Source organism: Staurois parvus, unplaced genomic scaffold (genome assembly GCF_062004578.1).
Source record: "Staurois parvus isolate SC_StPar_1 unplaced genomic scaffold, SC_StPar_1.0 ptg000668l, whole genome shotgun sequence".
NCBI classification, from domain to species: Eukaryota; Metazoa; Chordata; class Amphibia; order Anura; family Ranidae; genus Staurois; species Staurois parvus.
In genome coordinates, this window is record NW_028318464.1 from 1766368 (window position 1) to 1783193 (window position 16826).

The 16826-nt window shown below is 45.7% G+C and overlaps 1 long non-coding RNA gene and 1 pseudogene across 1 annotated transcript in view; one reads left to right on the forward strand and one right to left on the reverse strand.

The window, feature by feature from the left end:
- Positions 1-16040, forward strand: part of LOC149447821 (uncharacterized) — a 54369-nt gene extending 38329 nt beyond the window's left edge. Inside the window, exon 3 of the long non-coding RNA XR_016305817.1 lies at positions 15903-16040. This is a non-coding gene — a long non-coding RNA (uncharacterized LOC149447821). The remainder of the gene's footprint in view (positions 1-15902) is intronic.
- LOC149447822 (uncharacterized) lies at positions 7191-8258 on the reverse strand (annotated as a pseudogene).
- Positions 16041-16826: the final 786 nt, after the last annotated feature.

A 16826-nucleotide genomic window follows, 5' to 3' on the forward strand; every position in this document is an offset into this window, starting at 1 on the left:
ATGCTGTGCAATTCCGTTCTGCCGCTGCAGCTCAAGGAGGGTGTGCTTTGCGGTGTAGGAATGGCTGAAATGCATGCAAAGTTTACGTGACATTTTAAGGATGTCTTGCAGTGGGATGGTGGATTTTAGGAACCGCTTGACAACCAGATTGAACACGTGAGCCATGCATGGCGCATGGCACAACCTTACTTGACGCAGAGCAGACACCATGTTCTTTCCGTTGTCGGTCAACATGGTTCCGATTTTCAGTTTGCGCGGAGACAGCCATCTGTCGATTTCTCTGTTCATTACACTGAGAAGTTCCTCCCCTGTGTGACTACGTTCGCCTGGACCTGGCAGCAGCATGAGGAGGCGGTATAGGGGCCTATGGCAGATTAGGGGCCTGGCAGCAGCTATGGGAGGCCCGTAATCTGCCAGCACCCTATGTCAAAAAATTCAACACACCAGCAGTGTGTGAGGAGACCTGAAAGTGGCACATGGCAGAGTGTGGCGATGGAGACAGCAGCAATGGGAGGCCGTACAGGGACCCATGAGAGACTCTGGACCTGGCAGCAGCATGAGGAGGCGGTATATAGGGGCCTATGGCAGATTAGGGGCCTGGCAGCAGCTATGGGAGGCCCGTAATCTGCCAGCACCCTATGTCAAAAAACTGAACACACCAGCAGTGTGTGAGGAGACCTGAAAGTGGCACATGGCAGAGTGTGGCGATGGAGACAGCAGCAATGGGAGGCCGTACAGGGACCCATGACAGACTCTGGACCTGGCAGCAGCATGAGGAGGCGGTATATAGGGGCCTATGGCAGATTAGGGGCCTGGCAGCAGCTATGGGAGGCCCGTAATCTGCCAGCACCCTATGTCAAAAAATTCAACACACCAGCAGTGTGTGAGGAGACCTGAAAGTGGCACATGGCAGAGTGTGGCGATGGAGACAGCAGCAATGGGAGGCCGTACAGGGACCCATGACAGACTCTGGACCTGGCAGCAGCATGAGGAGGCGGTATATAGGGGCCTATGGCAGATTAGGGGCCTGGCAGCAGCTATGGGAGGCCCGTAATCTGCCAGCACCCTATGTCAAAAAATTCAACACACCAGCAGTGTGTGAGGAGACCTGAAAGTGGCACATGGCAGAGTGTGGCGATGGAGACAGCAGCAATGGGAGGCCGTACAGGGACCCATGACAGACTCTGGACCTGGCAGCAGCATGAGGAGGCGGTATATAGGGGCCTATGGCAGATTAGGGGCCTGGCAGCAGCTATGGGAGGCCCGTAATCTGCCAGCACCCTATGTCAAAAAATTCAACACACCAGCAGTGTGTGAGGAGACCTGAAAGTGGCACATGGCAGAGTGTGGCGATGGAGACAGCAGCAATGGGAGGCCGTACAGGGACCCATGACAGACTCTGGACCTGGCAGCAGCATGAGGAGGCGGTATATAGGGGCCTATGGCAGATTAGGGGCCTGGCAGCAGCTATGGGAGGCCCGTAATCTGCCAGCACCCTATGTCAAAAAACTGAACACACCAGCAGTGTGTGAGGAGACCTGAAAGTGGCACATGGCAGAGTGTGGCGATGGAGACAGCAGCAATGGGAGGCCGTACAGGGACCCATGACAGACTCTGGACCTGGCAGCAGCATGAGGAGGCGGTATATAGGGGCCTATGGCAGATTAGGGGCCTGGCAGCAGCTATGGGAGGCCCGTAATCTGCCAGCACCCTATGTCAAAAAACTGAACACACCAGCAGTGTGTGAGGAGACCTGAAAGTGGCACATGGCAGAGTGTGGCGATGGAGACAGCAGCAATGGGAGGCCGTACAGGGACCCATGACAGACTCTGGACCTGGCAGCAGCATGAGGAGGCGGTATATAGGGGCCTATGGCAGATTAGGGGCCTGGCAGCAGCTATGGGAGGCCCGTAATCTGCCAGCACCCTATGTCAAAAAATTCAACACACCAGCAGTGTGTGAGGAGACCTGAAAGTGGCACATGGCAGAGTGTGGCGATGGAGACAGCAGCAATGGGAGGCCGTACAGGGACCCATGAGAGACTCTGGACTTGGCAGCAGCATGAGGAGGCGGTATATAGGGGCCCATGGCAGATTAGGGGCCTGGCAGCAGCTATGGGAGGCCCGTAATCTGCCAGCACCCTATGTCAAAAAATTCAACACACCAGCAGTGTGTGAGGAGACCTGAAAGTGGCACATGGCAGAGTGTGGCGATGGAGACAACCCACCGACTGTTTTGCTCGCTGCCAAGCTGCCACCCTCTTCTCCTGATGATGCGGAAGCAATAGCCTGATGACGTCGAGGCTGCCAAGTGCGATCAGCCTCATCATCATCAATTAGGGTCTCCGCCTCACTACTAGCCCCCTCGGCTGCGTGTGGGTCAGGAGACAGACCTGTCTCTACACCGGCTACCGAGCCACTCTCCTCGCCACTACTTCTTCGCCTGGCTGCTGAAGAGGCGGATGTCTCCCCCCGTTCCTGACCGCCCTCTGTTAGCTCTTCCTCACTGTACTGGATGACACCGGGAGCACTAGCCTCTGGCTGCGAATAGTGCTGCCTCGACCCCTTCCTCTGCTGCCACGTCTGCTCGCTCCTAAAACATTGCCTCCTCTGCCACTCCTCTGCATGTTGTCTGACATACTCTTTAATTAAACAATTCTGTGTCCCTGAGTAACAATTCTGTGTCCCTGAGTAACGTTTCTGTGGCCCTAAGTAACAGTTCTGTGGCCCTAAGTAACAGTTCTGTGGCCCTCAGTAACAATTCTGTGGCCCTCAGTAACAATTCTGTGTCTGTCCCTGAGTAACAATTCTGTGTCCCTCAGTAACAATTCTGTGTCCCTCAGTAACAATTCTGTGTCCCTCAGTAACAATTCTGTGTCCCTCAGTAACAATTCTGTGTCCCTCAGTAACAATTCTGTGGCCCTCAGTAACAATTCTGTGGCCCTCAGTAACAATTCTGTGTCCCTGAGTAAGAATTCTGTGTCTGTCCCTGAGTAAGAATTCTGTGTCTGTCCCTGAGTAACATTTCTGTGGCCCTAAGTAAAGGTTCTGTGTCCCTGAGTAACAATTCTGTGTCTGTCCCTGAGTAACAATTCTGTGTCTGTCCCTGAGTAACAATTCTGTGGCCCTAAGTAACGGTTCTGTGGCCCTCAGTAACAATTCTGTGTCCCTGAGTAACAATTCTGTGTCCCTCAGTAACAATTCTGTGTCCCTCAGTAACAATTCTGTGTCCCTCAGTAACAATTCTGTGTCTGTCCCTGAGTAACAATTCTGTGTCTGTCCCTGAGTAACGTTTCTGTGGCCCTAAGTAACGGTTCTGTGGCCCTCAGTAACAATTCTGTGTCCCTCAGTAACAATTCTGTGTCTGTCCCTGAGTAACAATTCTGTGTCTGTCCCTGAGTAACAATTCTGTGTCCCTGAGTAACGTTTCTGTGGCCCTAAGTAACAATTCTGTGGCCCTCAGTAACAATTCTGTGTCTGTCCCTGAGTAACAATTCTGTGTCTGTCCCTGAGTAACAATTCTGTGTCCCTGAGTAACGTTTCTGTGGCCCTAAGTAACAATTCTGTGGCCCTCAGCAACAATTCTGTGTCTGTCCCTGAGTAACAATTCTGTGTCTGTCCCTGAGTAACGTTTCTGTGGCCCTAAGTAACGGTTCTGTGGCCCTCAGTAACAATTCTGTGTCTGTCCCTGAGTAACAATTCTGTGTCTGTCCCTGAGTAACAATTCTGTGTCTGTCCCTGAGTAACGTTTCTGTGGCCCTAAGTAACGGTTCTGTGGCCCTCAGTAACAATTCTGTGTCCCTCAGTAACAATTCTGTGTCTGTCCCTTAGTAACAATTCTGTGTCTGTCCCTGAGTAACAATTCTGTGTCCCTGAGTAACAATTCTGTGTCCCTGAGTAACAATTCTGTGGCCCTCAGTAACAATTCTGTGTCTGTCCCTGAGTAACAATTCTGTGTCTGTCCCTGAGTAACGTTTCTGTGGCCCTAAGTAACGGTTCTGTGGCCCTCAGTAACAATTCTGTGGCCCTCAGTAACAATTCTGTGTCTGTCCCTGAGTAACAATTCTGTGTCTGTCCCTGAGTAACAATTCTGTGTCCCTCAGTAACAATTCTGTGTCCCTGAGTAACGTTTCTGTGGCCCTAAGTAACAATTCTGTGGCCCTCAGTAACAATTCTGTGTCTGTCCCTGAGTAACAATTCTGTGTCTGTCCCTGAGTAACGTTTCTGTGGCCCTAAGTAACGGTTCTGTGGCCCTCAGTAACAATTCTGTGTCCGTCAGTAACAATTCTGTGTCTGTCCCTGAGTAACAATTCTGTGTCTGTCCCTGAGTAACAATTCTGTGTCCCTGAGTAACGTTTCTGTAGCCCTAAGTAACAATTCTGTGGCCCTCAGTAACAATTCTGTGTCTGTCCCTGAGTAACAATTCTGTGTCTGTCCCTGAGTAACAATTCTGTGTCCCTGAGTAATGTTTCTGTGGCCCTAAGTAACAATTCTGTGGCCCTCAGTAACAATTCTGTGTCTGTCCCTGAGTAACAATTCTGTGTCTGTCCCTGAGTAACAATTCTGTGTCCCTGAGTAACGTTTCTGTGGCCCTAAGTAACAATTCTGTGGCCCTCAGTAACAATTCTGTGTCTGTCCCTGAGTAACAATTCTGTGTCCCTGAGTAACGTTTCTGTGGCCCTAAGTAACAATTCTGTGGCCCTCAGTAACAATTCTGTGTCTGTCCCTGAGTAACAATTCTGTGGCCCTAAGTAACGGTTCTGTGGCCCTCAGTAACAATTCTGTGTCCCTCAGTAACAATTCTGTGTCTGTCCCTGAGTAACAATTCTGTGTCTGTCCCTGAGTAACAATTCTGTGGCCCTAAGTAACGGTTCTGTGGCCCTCAGTAACAATTCTGTGTCCCTGAGTAACAATTCTGTGGCCCTAAGTAACGGTTCTGTGGCCCTCAGTAACAATTCTGTGTCCCTGAGTAACAATTATGTGGCCCTAAGTAACAATTCTGTGTCCCTCAGTAACAATTCTGTGTCCCTCAGTAACAATTCTGTGTCTGTCCCTGAGTAACAATTCTGTGGCCCTAAGTAACGGTTCTGTGGCCCTCAGTAACAATTCTGTGTCCCTGAGTAACGTTTCTGTGGCCCTAAGTAACAGTTCTGTGGCCCTCAGTAACAATTCTGTGTCCCTGAGTAACGTTTCTGTGGCCCTAAGTAACAATTCTGTGTCCCTGAGTAACAATTCTGTGGCCCTAAGTAACGGTTCTGTGGCCCTCAGTAACAATTCTGTGTCCCTGAGTAACAATTCTGTGGCCCTAAGTAACGGTTCTGTGGCCCTCAGTAACAATTCTGTGGCCCTCAGTAACAATTCTGTGTCTGTCCCTGAGTAACAATTCTGTGGCCCTAAGTAACGGTTCTGTGGCCCTCAGTAACAATTCTGTGTCCCTGAGTAACAATTCTGTGGCCCTAAGTAACGGTTCTGTGGCCCTCAATAACAATTCTGTGGCCCTCAGTAACAATTCTGTGTCTGTCCGAGTAACAATTCTGTGGCCCTAACTAACGTTTCTGTGGCCCTAAGTAACAGTTCTGTGGCCCTCAGTAACAATTCTGTGTCCCTGAGTAACGTTTCTGTGGCCCTAAGTAATAATTCTGTGGCCCTCAGTAACAATTCTGTGTCTGTCCCTGAGTAACAATTCTGTGGCCCTAACTAACGTTTCTGTGGCCCTAAGTAACAGTTCTGTGGCCCTCAATAACAATTCTGTGTCTGTCCCTGAGTAACAATTCTGTGGCCCTAACTAACGTTTCTGTGGCCCTAAGTAACAATTCTCTGGCACTCAGTAACAATTCTGTCTGTCCCTGAGTAACAATTCTGTGGCCCTAATAACGTTTCTGTGGCCCTAAGTAACAGTTCTGTGGCCCTCAGTAACAATTCTGTGTCTGTCCCTGAGTAACAATTCTGTGGCCCTAACTAACGTTTCTGTGGCCCTAAGTAACAATTCTCTGGCACTCAGTAACAATTCTGTCTGTCCCTGAGTAACAATTCTGTGGCCCTAACTAGCGTTTCTTTGGCCCTAAGTAACGATTCTGTGGCCCTCATTAACAATTCTGTGTCCCTGAGTAATGCTTCTCTGTCCCTAAGTAACGTTTCTCTGTCCCCAAGTAACATTTCTGTGGCCCTAACTCTGTCCCTAATACAGAGCGGTCTGCCTCTCTTGAATGACTGGAGGCAAATGAAGAATTCTAAAATGGCCGCTATTTATAGCTCGACCATTACACAGTGCTGGCTGCCTGGCTGCTGATTGGCTAATGCGATCACATGTCATTATGGAATGCATTATGGGTCAGCGCGCCTTGTCTGCGCGCCTTCCCAGACATCCCCGCTCCGTCGCCGCACATGTCCGCCGCCATTTTAGGAAAATTTTCCAATATTCGACTCGAATTCCACTTCGCCTACTTCGATTCGCTCATCTCTAGATGTCACCCTAGGCTGTTCTCCTGATTTAGACTACAAAAAAAGGGTTTTCTCTCTTTATTTCCATTACGAGAGCAGGGAGAATTGTAGTTGAGTAAAGATAACTTGGAAGGATGATAACATTGTGATTTTAGTTCCACTCATAAACAGTTAACACTGCATTTCATGTAAGATCAATAGTTATTTTCTGTGCTTTCTAAAAGTGTTCATGGTCTGAAAAAAATTGAAAACTAATGCAGCCACCAAATCTACCAACTGTAAATCTGCAAAAACGTGAAATGCATCAAGATTCTTTCTTCCCCCTACTGCTATTTGATGTTTTTAAGCTTGTATTTCATAATAAATCTTTTAAGGAGTGCAGCCATCCAGATTCTCCAGGTCCATTTGCAAATATATAAACTTTCTTCATAAATTTAGGTCAAAATGTGTTCTGCCACATTTTTTGGATAAAAATTACCCAAAACAGTGTATATTATTTAGCCTGTGTGAAAGTTATAGAGTATACAAACTATGGGATATACAGTCATGGCCAAAAATATGGGCACCCCTGCATTTCTGTCAGATAATGCACCACTGCACCCAGAAAAGTGTTGCAATTACAAATGTTTAGCTATTTTCATGTTTATTTCTTTTGTTTGTACTGGTGACACAAAAAAGTAGAGAAACAAAAAGCCAAATCTGACACATTCCACACCCCTTGGAAAAAAATAACTGAAATCAGTCGCTTTCTGTAACCATCAATGAGTTTCTTACACCTCTCTACTGGAATTTTGGACTACTCTTCTTTCACCAGCTGCTCCAGGTCTCTCAGATTGGAAGGGTTCCTTTTCCCAACTGCTGTTTTGAGATCTCTCCACTGGTGCTCTATGGAATTGAGATCTGGACTAATTGCTGGACAGTTCAGTACTCTCCAGTGCTTAGTGTGAAACCATTTCTGGGTGCTTTTTAAAATGTGGTTTGGGTCATTGTCCTGCTGTAAGACCCATGACCCCTGATGGAGACCCAGTTTTCTGACACTGGGCCCTACATTGCACCCCAGAATTATTTGATAATCTTCAAATTTCATAATGCTATGCACACGGTTAAGACATCTAGTGCCTGAAGCAGCAAAGCAACCCCAAAACATCAGTGAACCTTCACCATGTTTGACTGTAGGGACTGTATTCTTTTCTTTAAAGGCCTCATTTCTTTTTCTGAAAACAGTAAAATGATGGGCTTTACCAAAAAAGCTTTAATTTTGTTTCGTCTGTCCACAGCACATTCATCCAAAAGCATTTTGGGTAAACTTTGGCAATCTCCAAACTGGTTTCTTTATGTTTCTGTGTCAGTAGTGGTGTCCTCCTGGGTCTCCTATCAGATTGTCCCTTTTCATTCAGATTGTGACATATAGTGCGAGCTGACACAGTTGTACCCTGTGCCTGAAAGTCATCTTGAATTTGTCTGGAAGTTGATCGAGGTTCTTTATCCACCATTCAAACAATCCTTCGTTGCAATCTTTGATCAATTGTTCTCTTTTGTACACATCCAGGGAGATTAGCTACAGTACCATGGACTGTAAACTTCTTGACAATAGTGCGCCCAGTGGACACAGGAACGTTAAGATCTCTGAGGATGGACATGTAACCTTGATATTGTCCATGCTTTTCCACAATTTTTGTTCTCAAATCCTCAAACAATTCTTTGCTCCTCTTTCTCTTTTCCATGCTCCACGTGGCATACAGCCACACACAATAGAAAGGTTGAATCAATTTTTCACCATTTTAACTGGTTGCCAGTGTGGTTTCTATACAGTGTTGTCAGTACCTGTTAATTGATACAGATGAGTTTAGTTACAAATTACAGGAGCATCACAAACTTGGAATGCAATTATTTCTTACAATTTTGAGAAGGTGCCAATAATTTTGTCCAGTCCATTTTTTTTACTTTTGCATGGAATGTATCAGATTTGGCTTTTTGTTTCTCCACTTTTTTGTGTCATACCAATACAAACAAAGGAAATAAAGATGAGAATGCCTAAACATTTGTAATTTCAACAATATTCTGGGTGAAGTGGTATATTACTGTATTTGACAGAAATGCAGTGGTGCCAATATTTTTGGCCATGACTGTATATCCGATAGTTTGTAGACTCTATAACTTTCACACAGGACATTGGTATTGCGTATGGCGATGTTATTGTGAGCACTGGGACAGGTAACGGGCTGGCTGCATTTTTTATTATGACTACACTAGGGCAGTGATCAGGGACAGGGCCATAGATATGTTTTTCCTGGGGGAAGGGGGGGGGAGGTTCAGCTCTCTCAAACTGCAAGAGTGACACAAGATGGTGCCTCTTGCACCTGCTCAGTATGGGGGTGCTTTCTGAAAGCAGTGGGCAAGGTCATACGTCTTCTGCTATAGAGAAAGCGAATGTGTGGTGCGTGCAGTGTAATGCAGCAAATTTTGTGTGTGGTTCTCATTATGTTGAATATTGGTTGTGTCTTATAGCGACACAGAGTTCAGGGGTCAGTAGTAAGTGAGGCAGAGGATAGTCACTTTACATCAGGGTTCCCAGAGCCCCCTGTCTTATAGCAGAGTTCCCAGAGCCCCTTTCTTTACATCAAGCTCCCCAGAGCCCCCCTCTTTACATCAGGGTCTCTAGCAACACCCACTTTACATCTGGGTCCCCAGAGCCCTCTTTCTTACATCAGAATTCCCAGAGCCCCCCTCCTTACATCAGGGTCCCCAGAGCTCCACCTCTTCTACACCAGGGTCCTCAGAGACACTCCACTTTCATCAAGGCTCCCTGAGCCCCCGTTCTTACCCTGGGGTCCCCAGAGACACCCTCCTTACATCAGGGTCACCAGAGCCACCTTCTTTATATCAGGATCCCCAAAGTCACCCCCCTCTTTACATTGGGGTCACCAGAGACACCTCCTTTACATCTGGGTCCCCAAAGCCCTCTTCTTTACATCAGAATCCCCAGAGCCCCCCTCTTTACACCAGGCTCCTCAGAGCTCGCCCTCCTTACATCAGTGTCCCCAGAGCTTCCTTCCTTATTTAGGATCCCCTGTGCCACCCCCACTTTACAGTAAGGTCCCTAGAGCCCCCCCTTACATAGAGCAGCAGTTCATCCACACAGCGGGCCAGCAGCTTCATAGCACAGTGTTTAGTGCTCCTCCAGGGCTGCTTCAGGGCCTAGACAAAGCTCCTCCCCTCAAGCCCCAGGTGAGAAGTGGTCCTGCAAGCCAATGACAATAGAGGAGTGTAGAGAATGGTGGGCGGGACAGGCTGTGCTTGGTCAGTGTGCTGCCTGGTTGTAATAGATCTGTGTCAGCCTCAGCCCGAGCCCAACATCCTGCCCATGTAATACAGTGTGAGTGTGGATTGACCCTTGCTTGCTGCAGCTGCATTATTACATTACTACACTCTGCAGCTGACTGCGCTGTGCTGCTTGTCACTGGTGCCATGTGCAGCCGGCAGGAAAGCAGTGATAACCTGCATTTGATTTTTGGCTGGATGTTCGGGGGGGGGGGGGTAACACTCACAGGCTGCAGTATTGGTTCTCTGCTCTCACAGTGAGAAGAGAGAACTGATGCTTGCTTTCATTTTCTACTGTATGCTATGTGTTTGCTGTGATTGGACACAGCAATCACATGGTAAAATACCATGTGAGCACCCGGACACAGTGGTAATGTGATTTGCTGTGTCCCAGTTACACACAGATTGACGTGCTTCCGGGTATGTGTTTTGTGAGTTGCATATCAGCCATCAATGCCACTGATGTACAGGTGTGTTAGTCTGCATCGGCACTGCTTTCCGTCAGCCGTTTATAGCCAATGGGCGGGTTAAGTCTGCTCTGTAATCATTAATACATTATTAGATGTAGGTACCTGAATTTGACCTTGTATCATTCTCATCCAGTCCTTGTACATAATGGCTAGAGTATGGGAGGAATAAGCATCACAAGGACCCAAAGAGTTCATTTGCTGACAAGAAAACACGCTAATAGGAGGAGGAAGCAGAGTGACAGAGAGATCAGCTAATCACAGAGTAGCTTCTCCTTACACTGTCCAGCCACAGCCTGGGGTGGGTCCAGGATGACCCAGGGTCAGAGGAAGCAGTTCGAATGATGCTGGCTATCAGACTGAGGAAATCAGGCAGAAAAAAGTACTGTTGGAGATTTTAATTGGATTTAAATTGAATATTTTTACCAAAAAGTGGTTTTGCATTTTATTTTTTTACTAGCCTGTTTGTTGTTATCTTGTTTTAGGGTGGATTTCTGATTTAAAGTGCATTTGAAAAAAAATGTAATATATTGCAGCCTACCAGCCCATAGATGTTGTGGCTAATTTAGTTTTCTTTTTTCAGGCTTAGAACATTTTCTGTAAGTACAGAAAACTACCTGTTAATCCTGTCTTTGTAATTTTCTGTGTATTGAAAGGCAATCTCAAACCATGTTATCATCAAGCTATTTTCTGTGGAACTATAGAACGCCTCCTCTCAATGTTTTTGAGATGAAGCGAGGACAAGGTCTTTGTGGACCAAATTAGGAAAGCAAACTAGGGTGACAATGCTTCTCCTCCACAGATAGAGTACAGTGAGTGTTGTCACTCTATAAAACAGGAATTGTGTTACTGGCCTTGTAAAACCAGCCGCTTTTGTGTTTATTAAAAGTCAGCAGCTACAAAAGCTGTAGCTGTTGACTTTTAATAAACACACACTTACCTGTCCCGGGGTCCAGCGATGTGCTCAACCGCACCGTCCCTTCTCTCCTTCTTCTCTCCCCAGTGCCGGCATTTCAACTGTGGGCACCAGCTGTGACACAGACGGGTGCCCACTGCTCATGCGCAAGTTGCGCTGCGTATCCTGATTGGCCCGGCAATCTTCTAGGTCCTGTGAAGGTTCCCAGGAGACTGCAGAAGGAAGGAGGGGGAGTGAACTTCTGGCCCTCTTTGCCACGGCAAACTGAGCTGGAAGTTGGAGCAAGTACCTGTCAAAACCAGGTATCTGCTCCCCCCCTCCCCCCAAAAGGTGTCAAATATGGCAGTGGAAGGGGGGAGGAGGCAAACAAGCCAAGCTTCCACTTTTGGGTGGAGCTCCGCTTTAAGTAGTTGAATAGCTTAAAGTACAGAATTTATTTGTAGATAAAGTGAGGAAGGGTTATTATTTCCTTCCACTACCTGTGCCATTACCAGATAGTGGTAGGAAATCCTTCCAAAATGAGAGAATCCCTGGTTGTCACCAGTGCTAGTGCCCCAACGGTAGATCTCCAATCTATTTCTGTTCAGGTAACAACCCAAACTCTAGGATTTTATTTTACTTTCACTCTTGGTGATAATGGTAAACAGGACAGATTGAGAGGGCAAATCTCCCTAATGGGGTACAGACTGCAATAAAAACTTGACAGGTGTTATAACCCCTCTCCATTCCATCTAAAACTAAAAAAGTTTCCTTTTAGTTATACTTTTAGGGTGGTTGTAAACCCTTACATATACCCAATGAAGTAACTGGCCACAGGTGATACATGAAACAAGGCGATTAAATAAATCCTCCTACATTAGTTGTACTTGTGTATCTGCAGTCTTCTCTTCTCTACATCCCAAGTCCAGAAATTATAATGCTTGTCTGAGTTAAACAGTTGGGTGGAGAGCTGAAATCACACACTATAGAGCTCAGTGAGGAGAGCTCTGAGAACTGATTGGAAGGAAAAGACAGCCTCCCCCCTTCACACAGCACACATGAATGGAGCTGAGGCTGTCAATCACAGGCTGCATGCTGGAGCTCTCTCACTTGACACTTTTTTTTTCCCTCTTGTTCTGTCAGGAAAACTTGTCAGAAGTGATTTATGCTGATAGCAGAGCAACAAAGCAGCAGGCAGAAGCGACAGTTAGTGCTCTTAACTAAAACATGCACACTATAGAGGGATATGATTTGTTCACATTTCATGTCTGATTTATAACCACTTTAAGGAGTCATTTCCTATTACAGTGCATTTCTTACTTTTTGTCCCAGAGACTCAACAAGAAGAAAAAAAAAATCTCTCCAAATTGGGGGACGGTATCCCCTTTTAAACAGATGAAAACTGAAAAGGTGTCCCCATTGTAAGCTTTCCCCTCTATTCCTGTTCTGGTGACAACTGTAAAATGCTGGCTTTTTTTCATCAGTTTTCTATCTAGTTTGTCCTAGATGATGCTCACCGTGATAAATAGAGAGGGTAAATCTCACCAGAAGGGTTATACACAGCAATAAATAAAAAACTTGGAAGGGGTTCCAACTGGTCCTTAGGCTATCCAAAACTGCAAAAAAAATGTTTTGGCTAGTGGCGCATTTCAAATCATTTTAAAGATTTGAGCAAATCTTTTAAGAAAATACTTCTGAAATGTTTCACTTTGTGGCTTCTGTTCTGTAAGCTAACTATTAGCAAGCGTTAATTGCCAAGTCTCGGTAATTTGTAACTGTCATGCAGTAGTTACTCCGTCATTAAAGGTTAGGTTTAAATTGGCAACCAAACAGACTTTGTCTTTGATCAATTTGATGCGTGTCAGGCTAAAACCCAATTCCCAACATGTGAGATTTCCATTAGCTGTAGTTAAAATAGCACTTTACCAGAGTAGATCAACCTCAGGCCATGCCTTGGCTATGTGCAATCCATACGCTACAGTCTGTGTGGTTTTTACAGGAAGGCTGTAGAAAGAACCATTATAATCTGCTAGATGCAGTGCCTTGTAATAACCAAGCTGCTTTTACCTTTCAAACTTTAACCAGTTCTGCACTGCCCTATAGCAGAAATACTGCTACATGGTGGCACGGGTCCACAAAATTTGTGATTTTGCAGTTCCGAGTAAGGGGCTTGCGCACCCTACCCGTGCCGCCATTCGCGGCCTCGGCTGTCAATCACTGGGTCCTGGCCGGTAATTACTCGCTGGCTCCTGGTGATCGCCGAGTATCTCCGACGGTGGAGAGACCTGTATGTAAACAATACTTTTTATTTTATTTATTTATTTATTATTTATTTTTAAAATGTTTTTACTGGCCACGTTTAACCTCTTGGCATCTGCCGAACACAAGTGTGCGGCCTCCTGGCATCTGGGCCTAGACACCGAAGTATTAAGAAAACCATATGTGCTGAGAGCCTGCGCCCTGCGCGCTCCCAGCACACACATTTGGAACTCATGGAAAGGTCCCGATCTCCTCTTTCGATCGGGACCTTCCCCGATCATGTAACCGCCGTGACAGCGAATCACGGCGGTCACACGACCCTAAAACCTGGCTTCTGGAACCTTTAAAGGGCCGGGAGGCGCCGACGCCAAGGGGTTAATAGCAAAAAATATTGTTTTTATTCTTAAAATTGGTGGTCTTTTTTTGTTTATAGGGCAAAGAATAAAAAACGTACAGGCAATCAAATACCACCGAAAGAAAGCTTTATTTGTGGGACAAAAAGGATATAAATTTCATATGGGTGCAGCGTTGCATGACCGCGCAATTGTCAGTTAAAATAAATAAAATTTTTCCAAAAAAGCAACCACAGCCTGAGTAGAAAAGCCTGTCCCTGCCAGCAGCTGCAGGATGGGATTCTTGTCTCTGTAACCTCTACACTGGTCTCTCTGCAGAAGTCAGACACTCCCCCTGCTGAACAAGAACTTCTCCAATCAACAGGGAGCATAAACTTTGATAATTGCAGAGCTATAGGGCTGACTCTGTAGGGGACATGTCGGACCTCAGGAATGAGACCACTGCTTCCCCACAGAGAGCAAGGATCCTCCTTTGCAGCTTCAAGCAAGGGACTGGCTTTTCTACTCAGGCCGTAGCTCCTTTCTGAATAAAATAAACTGTAAACTTTGCACACCATTTGTTTTGATGCACCTGGAATGTATTTAGTTGATTTATGCTGAAGGTTCATTTGGTCTTTATATATAAACCAGCTTACCAGTCCTTAGATGTGATGGCTGTATTAGTATTCTTTTTTCAGGCTAAGGACATTTTTAGCAAGTACAGACAATGCTCCTTCGCAGCCCTCCGGGACATTTCACAGGTCCCAGAAAACTGTGGCCCATTCACAAAGGGCAGCACGCTTCAAGCATGCGTAGTAGGAAGCTGGCTGTGAAACCACAAGGCTTCACTACTGGTTTCCTTTAGTCAAGATGGCAGTGCCAGCACCCAACAGCAGATTGAAGAATCGGCTCTGGGTGAGGATACGGCTGGATGCCTGGACAGGTAAGTGCCCTAATATTAAAAGTCAGCAGCTACAGTATTTGCACCAGCTGACTTTTAATTTTTTGTGGCGGGGAGGCTGGCGGCCAGAACCCTGCTTTAAAGTGTTACTAAACCCAGGACCCTGCATTCACTATATCTGGCCTCCCACAGTACGTAGAACATGGAAATGCAATTATTTTAGTAAAAATAAACTGCTAAATACCTTTTCACATCAGCAGTTCGATCAATCTTATCACTTCTATCAGTGTCCGGCAGAGCACTGGTTAAAGCTTGTAGGAGGAGTTTTCATTCTTCCCTGATTGTCCTATGAGGCTGTAGCACCCTCTGTATGGGCAGTGCTGATTGGCCCTGTGTTGATCACATGCACTGTCTTAAGAAGAAGAAAAAAAAAAAAACCTCTGCAGCAATACACACCATACTGAGCATGTGCAGCTCTGTTTTATCAGGAGATGGTTTGGGGACTGTGTAAGCAGGGGAGGATCAAAGAAGATTGGATCAAACATCCTTTTTACATTAACCCCTTAGGTTCTACAGTGAGTATAAGGCTCCATGCTGACTGGGCATTTTAATAACGCTGGTAAAGTCACTTTAAAAATGTGAGTTTTCCAGCGTTTATTAGCGTTTAGCCACAATTTTTCATGTTTGCATTTTGTAGCATTTTTTATTTATTTTTTGCTCAAAGTCCAAAAATGCCGGTTTGCTGCGTTTTGCTGTGTTTTTGAGCATTAGAGCATTTTTACAGATAAACACTCCTCTATAAACCCACTAGTTCTGGGGTTTTTTCCTGCCAAAAAACGCTGATTACAGTCTGTGTGCATGGACACATAGGATAACATGCTGGGGGGTTTACTGACTGTAGAAAAAAACAGCCGCTGTATAATCGTCCAGTGTACATGAGGACTTACAAGCTTTCTTTACTGCATATACAGATTGAGTTTACTGTGGTGGGTTTAGTAACACTTTAAAGTCCTGCCTGGGTGACAACTACAGTATAACTCCCTCCATACATACAGTGATGTGAGTGAGCGTAACCATACTGAGGCAGAACATGTGTTATTTATAAGACTACCAAATGAGAATTAAGAGAAAAACCCTGAAAATGCCAGATAATGCAGCCACCTCATCTACAGACAGGTAAGCTGCCACAGATCACATTTTTGTTTTTGGGCCTAGATATGCTTTAAGGCAGATGGCAAAAATGAAAAATTATTTATGATTTTTTTTTATTTATTACTACCTTTTTAGGACTCATGCACACGGACATGTTTGCTGACATATGGAAATACAGCATGAAATACACCTGTATTTGTGGTGCCTGGGATCCCTCGCTGCGCCAAAATCCTGCCCATAGGAATTAATTACAAAATACAGTGTACTTGCATTTTACAGGTGAGAAAATACATCCATACACATGCACCTTTAAAGTACTGGTATTTAGACATGTATACTAGCATACAGCAGATTTTGTAATTCACTCCTATAGCTAGGGCTCCCAGACCGCAAAGACATATACATTATAGATGAAAGCAAATTAACTGAGGTGCTTGTTTACATGTGTGGCTGTTTTACAGCCCGCACTGAAAAGTGATCCACAATTAATTGCTTTTAAAGGTAATTGACAATCAGTTCAGAGGCAATAAGTCAAATATTTAACTTACTGAAAGCCTGCAGCACCACTTCGAATCTGCCTGTATTACACAGAGTTGTATTGTAGTTTTGATGAAGTCCCATGCACTTGAATAGACCATGTTTGGTGATGGTTCTGCCTGCCAAACTCGAAAGGTTGTATAATTTTCATTGCTGCATTGTGTACTTGTACATACACTATATTGCCAAAAGTATTGGGACGCCTTCCTTTACACACACATGAACTTTTAATGGCATCCCAGTCTTAGTCCGTAGGGTTCAATATTGAGTTGGCCCACCCTTTGCAGCTATAACAGCTTCAACTCTTCTGGGAAGGCTGTCCACAAGGTTTAGGAGTGTGTCTATGGGAATGTTTAACCATTCTTTCAGAAGAGCATTTGTGAGGTCAGGCATTGATGTCGGACGAGAAGGCCTGGCTCACAGTCTTTGTTCTAATTCATCCCAAAGGTGTTCTATCGGGTTTAAGTCAGGACTCTGTGCAGACCAGTCAAGTTCCTCCATCCCAAATTCGCTCATCCATGT